Here is an 18,929-nt window from a genome sequence, read left to right on the forward strand (position 1 = left end):
GCACCACTAGTGCAACAATGTTTTAACATCTGATACTACACAAAATGAGTAGCTTATTTCTAAACATAATTGTACATATAAAAACATTTAAATCGAATTCTTCATTTTTTTCGCTTTTTATCTTCTTTGCACCTACATAATTATTTCCACCATACACTTACATCCGCAACACGAGAAAATCTTTCCTGTCAGCACACAAAGGAAAAAGTGAAAAAATTAAAAGTGAAAATAATTAAATACAATTAAATCGCTCAAAGATTATTTAAATCTCTAGTTTTCTGTAATTAGTTAAAAAGTTCGTGTGATTATTAGTAACAAGTGTCGGTTTCGCACGAATTTGCATACAAAACAGGGCACCGAGGGAGTCAAGGTTCAGCTCATGTTCCGAGCTTGTTAATTGCCTCTTCACGGGTCAAACGTCTTCGCTGACGTTTTAGAGGTGCGATGGGTGCAGGAATGAAATCAAGACGACGATTAAAAAATCACAGGGTCACGTAATACCAGAAGGAAGGTTCATCAAAAGTCTAAATAATTTAAAGAGGATAGAGGAACAATGATGATGTGGGAACACTTTGGAGAAAATAGATCTATTGGACGATATATGTCGTATATATTGATAATTGAAAAACAAATCAAATAATGAGTATGTATATGTATGTATGTTCAGAGATAGATATATTCAGTATTTATCTTAAATAACTACTTAAATGGATATATAACCACTGCTTCAAGTCATATAACTGAATTAAAAGTGTTGTTCTGTATAGAACAGAGTGAAAATTCTCAAAATGTTGAGATATGCAATAAATATAAAAAAGTAACAAGTCAAAAAATACGAAAGCCAACAAATACCCGTATTGCCTACTTTGAAACAAAAGGAAAACTGGGCAACATGCGCTAAAAATGTCTATCACACAAAGAAAAAAATAAGTAGGGTAGAACGGGACAAAAAGGTCCAATATGATTTTGAGCAATTATATTGTGAACAACAAACCAAATATATTACAACAAATAATACATGTTACACAAACATCTTTTCACTATATTCAGTAAAACTCTCAGCTGATTTTTCATGTCGCAATGTGTTTTTTTGTTGTTTTTCAAAAAACTGTTACCTACTCCATTTTTTCCATTGGCTGGGTGCAATGGGACGGTCATGGGGCAAGCTGGTCTAATAATGTCTTATTTATATTTTGAAGATATTTTACAAAATACCTACAAAATAGCTACATTTAATTTTTACAGAGATAACGCTGTATATAACATAGGTCTGGTATTTAGCCAAAAATATTCATCAGCTGAGTTGGAAAAACTATTTATTTAATTTATCTCTTATAAAATAGCTTTTCTTAATTTAATTTAGTTTTTTATTTAGCATTTTTTATTGTTTACACCTTTGCCAGGGTAAAAGCTCCGTTGGCTTTTCTTTACCCCATCCACGAAATTTTACTGAAGTTATATAAAAAAAAACTCTTGTATCTAACTTAAAATTAACAATACATCTTATAAAACAATTAAATAATGTATACTTAAAAATTATATTAAGGTCACGTAAAATAAACAACAGTGCTTGCAACCAAAAAAACTAACAACGAAATAAAATACTTCTATCGTGGATTTTCAAATATTGCCATTTATCTCCATATAGCGACGCCGTAAGAAACAAGGTGATGGCTGATTATATAACTTTTGCCCTATACTTTCAAATATTGTTGCTAAAAAAATTTAACTTTATTTGTTTTTGAGATGTCGGTGGTGGGCATTTTTACCCGTGGATCTTAAGCCCAGCTCTACCTCATTCTAACAACAAAACTATTAATTACAATATATCACTATAAAATTGAAAAAAGAAACGTCTTGGCAATACTTTAATTAATACTAACAGTCAGTATTGAATCTGTCGACATTATTTACTTTACAACTATTGCATTTTTATTGTTTACCATTTTTTTAAAGTAACTCGTATATGTTATGATATCAATCAATAAATCAACAAAAAAAATCAATAAATCTACTCTATATATAATTTGACTATTGATCAATAATTTAACCTATATTCTGAAATCCCTGCCTCTTGTAAATTGAGTCTTTTTACTACCTGCATTTTACGTTCTTTTTTTTTAAAAAAAAAAACAAGTTTAAAGTTCCGTGAAATGTCTTAATTAGCCGCCGTTCAAATTCAATTAAAACATAATTTGCTCAAAAAATAATGTTTTTGTTAACTTCCTTAAACAAGCGAATTACGCTACCAATTTTACCGTTGAGTTAATTATTCTCGGTACGAATTCTGAGACAACGAGATCCAAACTGAAAGAAAGAAGAAAGTCAGTAAGTTTTCTTTCTTATGCTTTTGATATAGAAAAAGGAAGTGCAAGAACTGGTTATATTGATCACATAATATGAAACTTTAAATTTATTCAATTTGCTTTGTCACTTTGGAAGTTGTAAGAGCTGGGAATGAATAGTAGACTATAAAGCGAATCGAAATTATGAACAAATAATATACTTTGATATTTAAAGTAAGCAAAATAAAACAAAATTTGGATATATTAATGTTCCTCGAATAATTTATAGTATTTTTAATATCGATGACAGACAACTTAAACTATTTCATAAATATATGCAAAGAATTAATTAATTATAAGAACTATTATATGGGATATGCTTTCATTCTATCTCGGTTCGATTAGGTTTTTTTTATGCATATTTTTTTAAATATACACATAAGTTGTCTGTAGAATACGCTCGTCATTGATTAATTTTTATTGATTATTAATTATTTTTATTCTTCGATGGCTGAATTACGTTTAAGGAACACGTAGCAATTTGTGTCATTTTTCTCTAATTCATTATTCCTCAGACATTTCCAATTAATGTTTCCTCATTGTCAATGACAACAAAGTACACATAAATCAAACAATATAATTTATTTATATAACAATGTATATGTATATGGATTAAAAGAAAACTTGCAAATAATCATAATATTACAATTATCTATTATACAATTGCTCAATAGCTTATAGAAATTTGTAATTTTTGATTGCTGTCAATAAATATATATAAAAAAATCTATTATACAAATGAATTTAATATTACTAATATTAAACAAAGCACGCTAAGGAGGCGTACCTTGGCTTCAATTCCTTCTTAGTTGAAGTTTAAGGTGACCTCCTTAGTTTAAGGTGGTCCTTAGTTCAAGGTGACCACATTTAAAACAAGTCAAAACCGAAATGGTATTTTTAGTTATGCTAATCCGCGACGAGGGGGCGTGGAGTGAATACTAAAAAAATTGATAAGATTTCAAAATAACAAGAATGGAATAAAATTATGTTTTAAATAATACCCGCCTTTTTCATAAAAGCATACTTAGTTGTACATAACATTTTCCGACGTCTGTCAGACGATATGGATAGTTGTAATTTTATTATCAAGTAAGAGCAAAGATTCAATTTAGACCTATACTTTTCGGAAACCCGGGACAATCCGGGACAAAAAATCTAAATCCGGTACAAATATTACTTTTAAAAAGACTCGGAAAACAAGGTTGAAATCCGGGACTGTCCCGGACAAACAGAGACAGACGTATGGCTTTTTAGTTGACGATTTTTACTTTTTGATTCGCCATGTTTTTACGGATTGTTACTATTTTCTTATCGCATACGGTAATGACCAGATCACAATCATCGATGCTACTCTGACACTCGGCTACATATTTCCCGAAATTAGCCAACAGGTTATATTTCTCATGTTTTCCGGTACCCTCTGCCAGGAGTGCGAAAGCAATGATTTATGAACGGCTCCTTGAAGTAATTTCAATGACAGCGAAATTTTACAATACAATTTTGAATTTGAAAAAATTGGCTACACGTTGAACGTTTCCTGTTCCAGCTTGAAAAAAGATTGCTCGGATATGCCCTACGGGAAGTTAATTATTCGGGAGACGTGCTAATTAGTTTTTGGCAAGGGCAGGTTTAGTCACAAAATTCAAAGCAAAGTTCAAAATTTAAAAAAAAATCGGTTTATTCAAATTTTTGTAATTTTTTTTATAAATTTCGGCCATACGATGCCATAAACCACTAGTTCAAGTTTTGTTTGTCATGACCAATCTCGATATTCTAAAATTGATATTTTTATATTATCTATGATTCTGTATTATGTATAATTCTATTGGTCATGTATTGGTAGCACAATTAATTTTTTTCTAACTTTTATTCATTGTGACTGATTGCGGTCCTGCAAAGCACCTATATCAAATATTCATCACGTTATTTGACGTCTGAATGGTTCCCTGTCATTCGTTATGCTTTATGCATCAGCTTAAGCGTTAGTCAAACATAACGCATGCAAAATATGTGCACGCTCACGCGTTTCACTGCGATACTCGACGCACGGCACACGACACGACAAAAGCGTTACCGTTTCGACTCGGGACCATCATCTCGAAGGACCAGCTTTTTTCTGGAATAGATATATAATACGAAATCAAGGTCTTATAAATGCATTGTATTTAGAAATTTTATATCCAAAAAGCGAGAGCAATCAGAACAACTGCGGCAATCAATGAATTGTCTTCTCAGTAACAATAGTCTCTGAATTTTCTACATATAATAAAATTCTGTTATGCTATATAGAATCTTATTGCAACCAGTCTTTATATTATCAATGAGTCGCAGCTAAAATCAGAAACTTTTTAATAATACAACCTTTTCTAAATAAAGTTGTTCTTCGAATAGCATCCGTACCAAGATATGTCTCTTGTTGGAATAATCAATGACACCAAAATATGTAGAGATCCCATCAATGACACCAATAATATGTTGGGTCCTACCGCTGCTAACAAAATATGTAAAGGACGCTATCACCAAATAATATGTAAAGTGCTGATCAGTGTAGACAAACAAAGACTTTTGATATAATTATTTATTTCATATTACTTGTTCATTTTACACAACTGACTTAAACTTGAACCTAAACTGAATTGGCTATTAACAGCCTTTGAACTATTAACTAGTTATCCATGACTACTCAACTGCCCCTACTGAACTAAACTGATTTCTATTGATTTCCATTTGTTTACAAATATAATAGCAATCAGAATCTTATTCTATAGGCTATTGAGATGTATTTTAACTCAAAACTAAGTTCGCAAATGTAACTTGTTTAGGAAACTCTCCAATGAGAGCCCTTATTATTACTTATAGTAAGTCAATAGGTTGTTTTTTCTTTAATCTTCTCCTGGTATTTGAAGATTCAGCGATGGATATGACTACAGCATTTTCAAATTCTCTAAGACGGTCAAAATGGGATAAGCATCTATTTTTCATCACTTCTTGTACTGTGTCCATTTGAAGATCGTTGTGAATAATTTTGTTTGAGACGTACCAGGGCGCTTTGGTTATCAATCTTAGGGCTTTTGACTGCAGTCTTTGACGTTGTAATACTCTAATTTCCATTTTGTGTCATTGTTTTAAAAAAATAATAAACAATTCATTAATACTGGTAACTAGAGATATTGTAGCACATGAAAAGTATTGATAATGATTTTTATTGCATTCATATGCTATCTTGTCAAAGTTATTATCTCAAGATTTGAGTATTGTAAGTGCTCGAACAGATACTAAAGAACAAAACCATTCCTTCTGTTTTTTTGTATTGAATATGGTTTTATTTCTAGTTATCGTCACATTCTGTAACTTTCCGATACAAGCGTAAACTAGCTGTAAGTGCAATTCTGTCTTAAGGCAATTAAGGCATCGTGCCTTAAGGCAAATTGCTGGAATTATTATTTTTTTAAAAACGATTAACATTTTTGAAAAAAATTTACTTTGGAAAAATAAGATTTTTGAGAAACTATAAATTGGACAAAAAATTACTTTTTTTTGAAAAAAAAAATTAAAAAAAAAAAAAATTAATTTGAAAGAAATTTTTTTTTCTTTATTTTGACATATTGTGGAAGATCTGAGCTTTTTTTTTCAAAGCAATCGTACTGCTTTAACTGCATAAAGACGAAATATCAAAGCGCGTAAGCGCCGCGTCGCTGTTTAACGCATAAGCATTGGTACGGAACCCATAGGAATGTTAACAAAATGTATACTTATTGTTAAAATCTCTATAAAATATGTGATAATTTGATGTGCATATGTCTAATGATCATTTTTGACCGCCAAATGACTCATTTTTTTACTTTTTCCTCCATATCTCCGAAACCGCTAGACCTACCTGCATGAAAATTTTATCGATTCTTCATCTTGTCAATACAAGTGTTGTTTTTTGAATTATTTAAATCGGACGCTCCGTTCTCTTAAAAACTGAGTTACCGTTTTCGGCACTTTTTGCCCCGTATCTTCGGAACGGCTAGACCTGCCTTCGCCAAAAACTAATCAGCACGTCTCCTTATCAATACGAATCGAATGTTTTTTGAATTATTCAAATCGGTTGATCCGTGTTCCCGAAATCGTCGACGAAAATTTGTATCCGCACATACATACACACACATACATACATACATACATACATACATACATACATACATACACACACATACATCCATTTTTTCTAAGGTATGCCAAAATATTCAGAAACCTCTGAAACGTAAAGATATATAAAAATTGTCATTTTTGATTTTTTTGCGATTACTATAACTTGCCCTACGGGAAGTTAATTAAATCATCACTGACGTCAACATTAGTTGTTATAATAACCCTCATGTGAAAATCACTTATTTGACGTACATATTCTTGTTGATCATCTTAATACCAACCTATATACATATACAATATGCCTATAAAATATTTTCAAGTGAAATTATTTGACAGATATAATATAGCAAGTTGCTATTAGCAACCACGAATCATAAAATACATAACTTACGTTTCTTAAATAGCTCGATATTTTTATGTTTTCTTTGTTTTTGATAATAATGGTTATTTACGCTGTACTACGCTTTTGATTTTCATAAAATATTGATGAACCTTAAATATAACCTTTAATGATACTTTGGTTGAAATTTGACGTTTCGCAATTCACATGGTGGTCGTAGAAAACGATACATACACGTGATAAGACGATCTCGACCTATCAGATTAATTTGTTTCGAATGATCACATCGATGGCCAATGATGAATCAGTATTTGTGGCGTACCGCATTTCCGTTGCATAGTCGATAATTCCCATCAACTAATTAATTTTATTTGGCTTCAGTTTATGATTTTTCTTAAAAACACGTAACAGACTAATGCAACTGGAAAGTTTAACGACGCATCCTTCGCTCTAACGTTCTTCTGTAGCCTTAATAAACTGGTTCAATAACGCTTTGAACGTTACTGTAATTTTTACGACGCCGGAATTATTATATAAATTTCCAGTATTCCACAATGACGTCATATCGAATCTTGTCCGAGAGCGCGATAACGGAATCGGTTTGTCCGCCTGATTGCTCGGGTCGTTGCAAGGACGTCTTGGCTTGACTGACTTGCAACGCTTGACTGTTGAGCCAGAGATCGAGTAAAATGCAACGTTAGCGGTCTCGGTCATCCGTTTACTGAATGGGCTTTCCAAACTTTATTTTTTTCACATTTTTCTACTAATATTTGAATCTATTAGTAACAAATAAAACATATTTTAAATTTAGAACATTTACATAAGGCCAATTGTACGAAAATCCGGTTTCAAAAACAAACATTTATTATTATTTATTAATATATTTTTTAGAAAATTGGAATTCAGTTTTAATGTTTTGGAAGTATAAAAAATATGAAAAATTTAGATTTTTTGAAAGTTCGACTATTGTTGAATTTTTTTTTTATTTTTCAATACTTTGATTTTTTCGAAAATTTAACATTATTATGAAATAATAAATATTATTTAAATTATTTCTTTATTTGTTTATTTATTTTAGAATGTATACATAGTGTATACATTCTGATATATATATATATATATATATATACAAAATAAAATAATGAAATAAAAATAAAATAATAAGAATGTAAATATAGTGGCTTATGTTTTAACTTGTATAAGGGTAGATCCGGGTTTAAAATCCATTACAAAAGTATTTTATTTCATTGTAAACAAAAAAAAAAGTAAATAAAATGAGAAATAAGTTAAAAAAAGATACTTTATAAAAGTTAAATTAAATAAATAGTCATTACAACTATGCTGATGAATATTTCTGACAAAACACCAGATCAAGGTTATATACAGTGTTACCTCTGTAGAAAAATGTACCCATAAAATTTATATTTTGCGTTGGTAGAATAATGGAAAAATAAGACCGTGGACCTGTTTTTCCCTGACCGTCCCCTTCAACCATGCTTACGGGGTAAAAAGTGGCAAATTTTTGAAACAAGGCGAAAAAAATCATATTTGTACAATGATGTTCACTGCACATAGTCAAATAGTTGTTCGTTTGATATGTGTTAATAGTTGTGATATAATTGGTTTGGTTTTCATAACATAATTACTCAAAGTCAAATTTTACTTTTGTACCCCACTCTACAATATGGCTTTTTTCTTGTTTTAAATTTTATTATTTTATTTTATATATGTAATGTAATTATTTCAATATATCTCAAGTTTATCTTCATATTCTTCAAGACATATCCAGTACAAAATAAATAAAACGCTATGATTTTTATTAAGTATATGTACAAGTTTGCTCTAATGAATAAATAAAGCAAAGGTAGATTTGCAAATACTCATTATAATATTCGCGATAATAACACCATATTTATTTACTTGCACACGTTTGATCATAATATATGTTTGCTTTTGGTTTTATATTTATGGCTAATAATGGCAAAGGCAAGCAGAGGTTTTTTTTTAAAAAATAACAGCAATTGGAAACTGCTTTCTAACGCTTTATAAAAGGTAAACGTAATTCAAGGACCATAAGGTTTAATGTCAGTCTCTAGGATATTGATATATACTTACGATTATGACCCTAAATATTAACTGGGGTTATATTTGTATTTTCTAAAATTTCAAATCATGCTTCCTAAAAATGAGTATTACTTTATTACACGAATTAAGCATCTTCGTGAGCTAGATCTTCAGTCTTTCAACCAAAAGTATTAGGTTTGATACCCGCTTCATTCAGCCTTATGTCAAGCTGTAATGGCATCGGTTTTCATTTGAATATATAGATAGAAATTATTTTTTCAGTGAAAATTAAAAAACCGTCAGTTTGAAATCAATCGTCATCAGGTTTCTTTCTAAAGAGCTTTGCAGTTAAAAAACATTATCAAAGCAGGATTTCCTAAATTTCATCATATAGTCTTCAAATAGAGCAGCATGATCTGTATCTTGATATTTACAAGTGCATATATTATCAAAGATTTCATCCTAAGATTTTTTTAAATAATATCTAGCATCTACAGTTTACATTAGATTTTCTTATTGTTAAACATTCTTGGATAGTCAGTATTCATATTAATATTTAGGGTTTGTCTCCTGAGTCCTGAAGATCCTAAGTACTATGAATATGTGCATGTGTGTGTATGTCGATGTATGTAAAATAGCACCTAGTTAAATACCTGCACGCTTATTTGATTTGGCGTCGGCTTCTCGAAGATTAGTCCATGAAAGAGATTCGGTTTTCACCGCGTTGAAAATAAAACAAATATTGTTCTATGCAAAGAATAATATTGAACCAACGCCGACGCATCCAACACTGAGAGATGACGGATGGTTTTGTTCACTGAGACATCTTAGCGGTACTTCGTTTCTAGTTATATCTGTTTTTGTCGGGGTGCTGGACAAATATCATTTCTTCTGATATATACTATTAATAAATCTCATATTAAAAGGGCAAATTACTACATATTGACATGTTTTTATTGAACTAATGCAGTATTTAAAACATGTGTTCGAAAATGCCTTCACCCATGCTTAGTCATTTATTTGCATAAGACATTAGAATAAATACTTATTAAGAAAACAAAAACTAACAATCAATATTTTTTATACACTGTTAGTTTCAACAATCGAAGTACAGTCGAAAGTGGGTATTGAAAATGAAAAGAAAGGGAAAAAAAGAAAAAGGATTAAATAAATGAATAAATAATAATTAAATAATAATAACAATTATTAATATCATTATTATAGGTAACTTGTATGAAACATTTTTCTCTACATACCAGAAAAAATTATGTTGACTGTGGTAGATCGCCAGGGCCATTTCCTCTTCTGTCGTCTTAATTTTTGGTTGGCTAAACTGATTGTATATCAGCTTGAACATCTAATTTATCTTGAAAAAATAAGCTTTTGCTTTTCTTAATTTCTGCGACTGTATGTATTTTTAGGTCCTTATAGATCATATGACTGGTCATAAACCTTGGAGCGCTGATGATAATTCTAAGTATCTGGTTTTTATAGTCTTACATTACAGTTTTTTGGACTCTCTGAATTATAAGAATGTGTCTCTGGCTGGCACAATCCTACAGCTCTATCCTATATGTCATATTGGAAATATGATCACTTTATATAATATAAGCTTATTTTCGAGTGAGAGGTTGGACGTGATATCTATGAGCCAGTTCAGTTCACAAACAATATATAAATTGATAAATGTCTGTATATAAATTTCATGAAAGTTTTTCAATTTTTCTTTAAATTTAAGGGTCTTGTTTGCGTATTGTCCACGTGGTACTAAATGTTAATTAATATCTAATTATGGTAATTAACAATTTGTGAAATATTTTTAGCTAACTATCTATATTTTTTATCATTGCACAATTGAATATTTGACTTCACACTGGTATTTTGTGAAACTGTGCCCTGTGATTAAGTTCTTTACAGTGATGATAGTATGAAGTACTCAAAAGCTTTACTTATTAGAAGTTTAAAATATATGATAAGTATTTTTCTGGATTAATTTGTTACGAATTTATCCTAGCTACTTGCTGGGCTATTAAAATGTTTAATCATTTTATTTAAGTATCAATTAGTATTTATTGATTTTTTTTAACCCTTTCACTATGAGAGTATTTTTTGCAGGAGTGCCGCTGCTGTACGGAACAGCTTGTTCGTTAGTACCGTTTCTAAACGGACCAGACACAACGATATATTTTAAGATATTTCTATCATCATCAATAAGAATGTGTTACAAAATTAAAAATTGCGTCTCTAATGATCTAGAAATTACAGTAAAAGACTAGAATTATCAATATTTTAACTCATAATGATCAAATCTTGAATCTGAGGTAGATTATAATCCCAATTGTAATATCCAAGCGTTAGTCAAATACACTACGCCAAACTATAACCTGATCGATTCCTAGTAGCAATAAAATTTTATTATGTACGAATAATAATGTTTTGTAATTTTTCATTTTAAGAGAATCATGATAATATTTGATAACTTTTCCAATAATTGAAATATGGTCTTTTTCATGGAATTGTTGATCTTTTTCTTTTTTCTCCCTTTTCTTTTTATATGTATATGATATTGTGAGAGTATATTACCCTTGAGTAATAAACCCATACATATTACTCATGCATTGTAATTCACCTTATTCTATGATTCTATGAAATACATGTTTTTAAATCTGAATCTGTAAAAGCTTAGGCGATCACAACATGTCGTCAACTCACAGCACGTCATGTGGATGTCATCCATGGACGACATTCGTAACGAAAATGTCAAAAATGGCACATTGGCTTCTTCTTTCAGACTTGAGTATTTTTCAACGACACTTATTTGTTTTATTCTCAATTTGATGTTGACAATCTTTGGATAGTTTCAACTCAATACTATATTCGGTTAAATTATTTTTTAAAATGAAATGTGTTAGAAAATGTATTATTCAATTAAATCATTATAGTTTTAGTCCTGGGCATGGATTTGTATTATATAATTTTGGTTTTCTCTGTCCGCTCTCCGACTATTGTACCTAGGATAGGTGGTTGGGTCTGTAACTTCAATGAAAACGTCTGTAGCGGCTACCGCTATAAATTCATTTCCGAGTATATCATGCGCAGGCCCCGGGCGAGCCGACAAGCTTTGTATTCGTGTTCTTTGCACTGATATAAGAAGATAATAATGCATAAAGTGATACAAATTTATGAGATGATATTGTTATCCGTTATTCTTATTTAAATCTTGTTACGAAACGGGTTTTTCATTTCACAAAATTATTTATGGATGGAAATAGATTGGAAAGCTATTTCTAGCGCTTACAAAAATTGTTATTTATCATTCGGGATTTCTATGAAAAAACATAGTTGCTTTACGGCACCAATGTACATGTTTCATCATAGATTTAAGGTATTTTGAGTTAAGTAAACGATATAAGAAACCGCCAAATAAAATAAATGTCCTTTGGTAACGAAATACAGAATTTATCATGCTATTTATTACATATTCTATCTAGAAAAAATCGTTTTTACTCGTTATTGTAATATGGTTGATCCATAAAGCTCATTTATAATCTTTAAAGATTTTGTAAAATTATAAGATACCTGCATGTTAGATCTATACAAAGATCTATTTGGCTAGATTTTTGACTACAATAATTTATGATAAAAAACTTATTTCTTAAACATATTTTAATAAATAATTTAATTTGTGTTGTTAAAATTTATTGAAATCAATTCGAATGTGGGCCAGCACTAACTAGTTACGGGTCGCTGGTTCGATTCCCGCCACGGCCAAAGCCGGACATCAGGCAGCTTTGATCTCAAATTTTCATTTGATGTTATAGATCTCAATATAATTTGTGAAAATGGAAAGTAGAAATTGATCTTCGTGGGCATAGCTGCAACATTTAATCATATTATAACTATTAGACGTAAGAGCTTATATAAGGCCTGCACAGGAGAATGACAAACCAATGGGTTACCTTTCATAAAACATTAGATTATAAGTCAACAAATAGCTTATAGGACATCTAATGTTAAATAGTTCTGATTGCTGTAAACTAAAACTAGTGGGAGCGCAAGGCGTCGTGCCTTAAGGTAAATCACTTCCCGTACAATTTTTTTTTTTTTTTTTAGAAGATTAACATTTTTGAACAAAAATTACTCTGAAAAAATTGAGAAACTATAAATTTTTGACAAAAATTTACTTTTTTTGAAAAAAAAGACTTGTTGAAGAAAAAATTATTTTGAAATATTTTGGAAATTCTGAACTTTTTTCAAAGCAAATCGTACTGCTTTAACTGCATAGAGACGAAAAATCGAAGCGTGTAATCGCCGCGTCGTCATCTAACGGATAAACATTGGTACGGAACCCATAGGAATGTAAACAAAATTTATTCTTATTGTTAAAATCTCTATAAAATATCTGATAATTTGATGTGCATATGTCTAATGATCATTTTTGACCGCCAATTGGCATTTTTTTTACTTTTTTTACTAGATCTCCGAAACCGCTAGACCTGCCTTCATGAAAAGAACAGTTGTTTATCTTGTTAATATAAGTAAAATGTTTTTTGAATTATTGAAATCGGACGCACCGTTCTCTTAAAAACTGTGTTCCCGTTTTTGGCACTTTTTGCCCCATATCTTCGGAACGGCTAGACCTGCCTTTGCCAAAAACTAATAAGTACGACTCCTTATCAATACTAATCGAATGCTTTCTGATTTATTCAAATCGCTTCATCCGTGTTCCCGAAATCATCGACGAAAATTTGTATCCGCACACACGACATACACGTACACACACACACACATACATCCATTTTTTCTAAGGTATGCCAAAATATTCAGAAACCTTTGAAACGTAAAGATATATAAAAAATTACATTTTCGATTTTTTTGCGATTACTGTAACTTGCCCTACGGGAAGGTAAAAATATTAACTTCCTGAGGAGAAAGTTTGTTTGCGTTACATTATCATATTTGCTAATTTTATGTTTTATCGACGTTTTGATAATGGAAAATTTGTGTGTGCATTCTAAAAAACGGCTGAACTTTTTTAAAAATTCAGTAAATTTGAGTTTTGCGACGATTGGTCAAGCTGTTTCTTCAATTAAACAGAAATTCGATTATTTGTCTTTGTTTCAGCCAGAAATTGATTTTAAACATTCAAAAGCTGTTCGAAAGATCTTCATTGGAAGTTTATTTTTCTGCGAATGATTCACAATTGAAGATTGGAAAATTAACATTCACACCATTGTAATGATGATTTTGACTAGATTTCTGTATATTGATTAGTAAGTTAGTTACTATAATATTAGTAGTAATAGTAATATTTAGACTGCTTAGTGAACTAATAATTATTAGTTACATTTCTGAATAAATTTAAAGAAGAAATTTATAATAACACTAATCGTGATGGTCACTTATTAATTATAAGAAATTGATCGTATATTTTAGTTTATTTCTTGTTAACTTTTTTAAAAAAAACATGTTTTGTTATATATTGTTACATTATATTCAAATCTTTGTAATTATTTAAATAATTATGTTGTGTGTTGTGTTGTGTTACATCTGACAATAAAAGTTGTGTAGTTCATACCTGTTGTCTGTTAAAGTTTTAACTTACGTTTTAACCTGTCACAACTGCCCTGGGGTGTGGACAGTTGTGACACTCGCCCTCTACTGATATGATTTGATTTTAGAACCAATCTATTGAATTTAAGGACAGTATTTTAGTATGTCGACGTAGACAAATGTTCTAATTACCATTTAATTTTTTTTTATCCCAGCGAACTGGTGAATTCATAAAACTATTGCTGATCAAAAAAAGTAGCACCACTGCACCTAGTCTACCCTGCCAAGTTTGCAGAGGATTACAAAATCTCTGGTTTTGCTTCATCCTTTAATTACGAAGTGAAATTCTTCAATCCCAGAATTAAAAATATGAAAAATTTAGAAAAGAATTCGTAGAAATATTTTTATGTAGATGTCGTATCGGCGTTCGGCAGAGGGCACACGCAATGCGAACATTACGCGCACTTGCCCGGAGCGGTTGACGTTTTCGCCTCCTGCGCTCCGGGCGGAATAGAGTAAGATTCCCGTCGCGATCGCATCGGCACACCGCACGACGAACGGCTAATAACCACGTCATTTGTCTGCATTTCACTTTCTGACAAACCATCTCTCACGTGAGACGTCGGAGGAACATACTTTATTTACCATGATTAATTTTTTATTATTTCAATTTTGTCAGTGAACGCTCGTTAGAGGTACGTTGTAGGTCTAATTAGTAATGAGGTACTCGTTAGATGAACTAAATCGTTACAAAGTAAACAAAACGCAATCATTTTCATTAACTACATAAATGGAAATATTGTACATAATATGTTATGAATATATTATTATAAATTAAGTTTATAAATGAATATGAATTTTAACGCTGTGTAGGCGGATTTTATTAAAAGAAAATAAAATTTTATTGGCCGGCTGAATTCTGGCAAATGTAACACCTTTATTCAATCAATAAAATAAATACAAAATTTTAACATTTATTGTATCGGTATTAAATAACTCTACTACCCCACAGTTGTATTGTAAAACAAAATTTAAACAATATGACAAAAAAAAATAAATAAATTTCCAATTTTTTTTTAATTTCAATATTCATATTGAAATAGAATTTTTAAATGAAAATAGATTATAGAAATTACTTCATTTTTTTTTGTTGAATTATATTATACCCTCGTGCTAAAATTGCCATTATACTCATTCTATAAACATATATTTAAAAACAATTTTTTTTATTTTCTTACATGGCATAATCGCATATATTTTTAGTTTGTAAATTTTCTAAGTAGGGAAGACAGGGCATGGTTGTGCCACTTTTCTTCTTCACAAATATATTTGTTAATTTACCAGTTAGCTGGATAAAAGTAAATTAAATGGTAATTTTTGTATTTGTATACTTGAAATTACTAAAATACAATCCCTAAATATAGTAGATTATTAGTCAAACCATACAAGAAAAGGGCGATTGTGATTGTGAAGGAGGGTGTGAATCCACGCCCCCAGGTCGGTTGTGACAGACAAATAAATAATGGGTTTAAAATAATAGGTATAAACACCAAGATGGTTTATAACGACTTTTATTATCTGAAATATGTAACACAACACAACATAATCATTTAAATGATGCTAATGAATATAATATAACAATATGACACAAAGTTTTTTTTTTATATTTTCATCCAAACTACATTTGCCTGAAAAGGCATTCAGTAATTGTTGTGATTAGTTATTAAATAAGATTTTAAAATACTACTCATTGGTAGTATTTCAAGTTAGTATAATAAATATAAATATGTGACAATAATTGCAAGCAAATAATAAATAAAAATATGTGAGAATAATTACGAGCATTATACTAAATATATAACTATACTACGTCTAATGGATCTAATCTTCTTAGTCTCTTGACAGTGTTTGCAGAAAGTAGGTCTTGACTTATATTTCGCAGCAAATCTACTAATTTCTTCCGCTATTGTTTGTATATTGCAGTCCTGATGAACAAGCCAATTAGGTACATACCTGGGAGCCTCCAGTATTTTTTTGAGGTATTATTTTGAGTATTGTTCTGAGCTCTCTGTAAGATGTTTATATTAGATCGACTGGCACTACCCCAGAGAGAAAGGCCGTAAGTCCAGATTGGTTTTAAGACGACTTTGTATACAAGAAGCTTGTTGTAGGTGGATAGTTTGGACTTCGGACCCAAAACTAACAAAGTTAACAAGAAATCTTTGTGATTTTTTTTTGTTTTCCTATATTGAATTTTTCTTTCCTTTTCCTTTTTGCATTTTGTGTTAGTTAAGTTTGATTTTTTTTTATCTGTTTGATCTCTGCCCGAAAGGGACAAGGAAAATATGTCACAACCGTACCCACAAAATTTGTAACAATCGTACGCAATGCACACTTTTGAAAACAAATCATCGACTGAGCTAAATTATCTACGCAAAAACTTAATGCTGGTGAATAATTACTTGTGTTCAACTTACACCAAAATAAGTAACAATGTGATCCATTTGTATATAAGTAACAATTGCTGTTAAAGGAAATCGAGTCAAAAAGATTCGTTAAAAGCAATTTGGACTTTATATCATGTTAAGAAAGGGCTCTGACTCAATGCAATAATGGAAACTTGTTCATACAAACAATCTTCATCTTGTTCCCTTTGGACCCTATCTCAAAATCAGTGCAGTTTAGCTGTTAGACGATTGTCACTGTTGTTTACTGGTAGAACCGTACCCTGTCTTTCTTATATATCATATTTATTTGCGATAGATTATTATTATCACATTTTATAATAAATTATTATTATTATTGAGTTAATTATTTGTATATTATTTGTTCTTTATATTAGTACCGATCAGGATGTGGTAATTGAAATTGGCATTGATTAATATTATTAACCCTACAATAAAATTAAATTTATTATATGGTATTTGAACAATAACTTAAAAATTAAGTGAAAAAGGAAACAATGATAACATCACGACTGTCACTACTGTACCCTGGCAACAACCGGTACTCAGTCTCTATTATATAATAGAAATACCTCAATATATTATGTATATATATATATATATATATATATATATATATATTATGTAATGCATATTTAAATCATAAGGAAGGCATCCGTGCACGGCGGTCATTAGGCGGTCATAAATTACGACCGCCACACACGTGGTTTGGTTCAGAAGTAACAGATACACATTTTCAATAAATTTTCGTATTAGGTCCATTAAAACTATAATGCAGCTCGCACACGATCCATCAGATATGAAATATTATTAACTATCGAATAAACTGCTGGAGCATATCATTAACCGAATATTAGTATCGGAAAAAAATATTACTGTGATTAATTAGGTACCTTAATACAAACTTCTATTTCGTGGGAACTGGATGGAACGCTCACTGATCGCCCTCACGGATTCTCAACATAACTCGCGTTTGATTAAAGTATACATCGTCTTAATTTTAAATTGAAACTCACATAATTTTATCAGGTTTTAGTTATTTTGGTCTAACTTATAATTACAAAAATTGATAATTGGGTAAAGCGAAACTTAAAGGTCCACGTGCAAAAAGGTCCTCTACCGATATCTTAAAAACAAGTAAAGTTACGAATTTTTAACAATAATATTTGAAAGTAGAGGAAAAACGATGGATAACCAGTCTTCAGCTTGATTTTTATGACGTTGCTATCGAGAGATAAAAGGCAATATTTGAAAATCTATAACAGAAGTATTTTCTTTCGTTGTGAGCACTGATGTTTAGTATACGAGACCTCAATTGAATATTTAAATATACGTTATTTAATTGTTTTATATGATGCATTGTTATTTATTTAGATTCTACTTGTTTCATATCATCTCGATAAAGTATTACATAGGTTGAAAAGTAATACCTTTGATAGTAAACAAAAAAGTAAATAAAGTTATAACAATTTTAATAGAAATAAATTTATTTAATAGTTATTTCAACTCTGCTGAATAATATTTCTGACAAAATACCAGATCAAGGTTATATACAGTTTTATCTCTGTATAAGGTATATTCTTGAAATTTACATTTTGCATTGATTGATTATTGTAGATATTATTTTGTAAAATCCCTTCACAATAAAAAGACATGGGACCTGTGTGCCCCTAACAGTTTCATTTTGCCTCGGGTAAAAACAGCAAAAATAGACATTTTTACAATGATGAAATTTGCTGGAAGTTTTACTGAACATAGTTAGATAGTTGCTCGTTTGATATGCGTTATTTGTTGTGATGTAATTGGTTTGGTTTTTGCAATATAATTGCTCAAATTCTAATTGGACTTTTGTGCTCCGCACTACTCTATTGGATGTGTTATTATTTGGTAAGAACTGCTGCATCAAATCAGATATTTATAAAAATTCATTATTCAATTCGTATTTCTTTACATTTCTGTTGGTTTTTTTTAGTAATTATATGTGCAATTTTCAAATAGTTATAAGGTTAATTTTAGAGACTTTAC

General features: G+C 30.2%; 1 protein-coding gene across 2 annotated transcripts in view; it reads left to right on the forward strand.

Moving 5' to 3' along the window:
* The window catches only part of LOC113378304, a 426,677-nt gene that overhangs the window by 314,478 nt on the left and 93,270 nt on the right, over positions 1 to 18,929 (forward strand). The gene's annotated exons all lie outside the window — the stretch shown is intronic.

This window comes from Ctenocephalides felis, unplaced genomic scaffold (genome assembly GCF_003426905.1).
Source record: "Ctenocephalides felis isolate EL2017-DRISC unplaced genomic scaffold, ASM342690v1 CF-g0.4_SCAFFOLD_01886, whole genome shotgun sequence".
NCBI classification, from domain to species: domain Eukaryota; kingdom Metazoa; phylum Arthropoda; class Insecta; order Siphonaptera; family Pulicidae; genus Ctenocephalides; species Ctenocephalides felis.